The sequence below is a fragment of the Bidens hawaiensis genome, unplaced genomic scaffold (genome assembly GCF_021521415.1).
Source record: "Bidens hawaiensis isolate Kalapana, Puna unplaced genomic scaffold, B.hawaiensis_p1.1 tig00032348_1, whole genome shotgun sequence".
Classification (NCBI taxonomy): Eukaryota; Viridiplantae; Streptophyta; class Magnoliopsida; order Asterales; family Asteraceae; genus Bidens; species Bidens hawaiensis.
Genome location: NW_027495487.1, coordinates 28,553 through 31,451, shown reverse-complemented (window position 1 = coordinate 31,451; position 2,899 = coordinate 28,553).

Genomic DNA, 2,899 nt, shown 5'->3' with positions numbered 1-2,899 from the left:
ACTTTATTTATGGTTTGATTGTAACTAATGATTCCGATCCTGTTAGTTCACACCCTCTGATGGTAAAACTCCGTTAGTGGATTTTGAGGGTGTGACAAAATGTTTTTCGATGCGTGAACGATCTTCGGATATTGCATGTATAATCAGGGAAAGTAATGTGTAGCATGTCTAGTATGAAATATGTATGTATGAAGGTAAGTAATGAAATGAGTATGTACGAAAGTATGTTTGATAAGGAAAATGTATGTATGATTATTGGAATGTATGGTTAAAGGGTTGTAGACTCTAATAATATCTGCGAAGGTTAAAGGATTGCAGACCCTAATAATATCTGCGAAGGTTAAAGGGTTGCAGACCCTAACAATATCTGCGAGTGTTAAAGGGTTGCAGACCCTAACAGTATCTGCGAATGTTAAAGGGTTGCAGACCCTAATAATATCTGCGAAGGTTAAAGGGTTGCAGACCCTAACAATATCTGCGAGTGTTAAAGGGTTGCAGACCCTAACAATATCTGCGAATGTTATAGGACGAAATGCTCTTTAAAACGAATAGTTAGTTATGTATGAAATACACAAGCTAAAAGAATGAAAATATGAAAGAAAGAATGAAAGTACTTATAAAGAAAGGTAACATGTTAAGAATGTGATATGTATCTTTAGATACGTATTTATAAGTAAGTATGTGTATGTATTGTATGTTGCCTGATTAACTAGAACTCACTCAGCGTAGCTGACTTTTAGTATGCACGCAGGTGAATAAACTAAGGCAGCTCGCTTGATTGACAACACATGACATTGGACTGAATATAGTGGCATCTTAAGGAAAATGTTATGATGTTATTATGGTTTATGTTTTAAATTTGAAAGACAAAAGATGTTTTATTTGAAAAGGGTTGTACGATTCTGTAATATATGTTTGAAGTTTTATATTCTGCGAAAAGTTTTAATTAACTCTGATATTTAAAATTGTGTTTATGAGTAAATCCAACGTCCATGTAGGGCGCCGGATCAAGGCCTTACAACTTAACTGTGGAATTCTCCTCTCATCCGCTACCATTAAGCGCCCAAAATGCTTTACGATGGGGAATGTATCCACCTTCTTATAAAGAAGGTTTAGTTGACATTCCCAACCGATGTGGGATGTCACAGGTGGTGGTGGTGGTGTTTGCGGTGTCGGTGACGATAGTCACGATGGTGGCAACAACTGTGGTGGTGGCGATGTCTGTAGTGGTGGTCGCAGTGGTGCGGCAATGTTGGTGGTGGCGGCGGCGGTGACGGTCGTGGTGGTGAGTTTTTAAGTAAGTTAAATTACATTTTTTTCATTTGTCTTCGTCAACTTGGAGAAATGATATATTTTGATCTAAAACTAACCGGGTTATTTCTCGTTAAGAAAAGGCTCAGTAGAGACCAATACAGTTAAAGTTGGGATTAATGTAGGAAATTTCTTAAGTTGTAATTAATTTCGTCCAATATAGCAAAGTTTGAATTATTAAAATCCAATATCCATATTTGATATTTGAGGAAGATTTTTGAGAATTGCAGAAAATCATGTTCATTCATGACGTTCGATGATCGAATACAACTTATTTCTTAAATATCTAATTTTCAGAGCATTATCATCATATTCCCTATCCATAAATCCAAAATTACACTAATGCGCCTTACATTTTTTCTCTCATTTTCAATTAAATAATACTTTTATATTCATTTATCATTATCATTTCTCGTTTCTTCACTCACAACTTTCAAAATATATTAAAAAATTACAGATGGTGAATAATAACTTTTCAAATATACAGAGAAATCATTGTGTTTTCTAAAATATGAAAACTATTCACTCACAACACGCTAAATTACTCTCTAAATTATAAAAATATCTTTCACATCAAATTAAGTGTTGGATGAGAATGCTCTTATTATAATAGCTCTACTCAGCAGAGTTGATTGAAGCCCGGACAACAAAAAAAAACGTGTACGGTGAAAAAAATATGAATCCGCAATTGACCATCATTCAATGTCTTTTATATTTATGGCTTCTCTATAAAAAGTTTTATTTATTCAATCTTTGAAGATTTTATTGGAAATGAAAAAAAAGATTTAGAAAATATTAATGGAAATATGTTGATAATTTCACAACCAAAGGTTCTCCATGTTTCTAATATTTTAGTTAATCAAAATTATTAAAATTATCTACTTTGACCTGTACACTTCTTACCCAAAATAATTTTTACGTCTAGTTGTGTCAACTTTATGAGTTACCCAACATCAAATAATTCAAAAGCACGTTACCAGCTTAACAAAAAAGTTAAGTCGTTTACCACAAAACAGAAGTGGTAATAAAAACAGCTATCAAAAATAAAATTGTGACCAAAACATATGCACTGTCGGTGCTAATGTAAGAACGTAAATTATGACTTTAATATATTAATTAACTTTTTGTTAGTATTTCACAAAGGTTTAAGAAGATGATAATAGTCAAAACTCTAAACACAAGAATACAAATTGTAATAAAACCTCGTATAGTTTTAAAAGAAGAGAAGCACGATATGAATAATATATATAATAGATTGAAAAGACAAAACGCAACAAAAGGCAGGATAAAGTTACATATAGCATGGGACCAAAATAGCCATGCGTGTGACCACCATAAATGGAGTCATTCCATGTGGTGCAACTAAAACCATTGAACCAATTGACCACCAAGTGGTAAGTGAGGGTTTTGGCATTAAAGAAAAGAATGGTACCAAAAGAGACTTTGTGAGACGTCTAACAGAAAGAAAGCTGAACTTAATTGGTGGGAACATATATAAGCATTGGTCAACTGGGAAATAAAATATACCATTCCGGCAGGGGCGAAGCTCTTTGAGGACCGGGGGTGGCCCCGGCCACTGCCGTTTTCT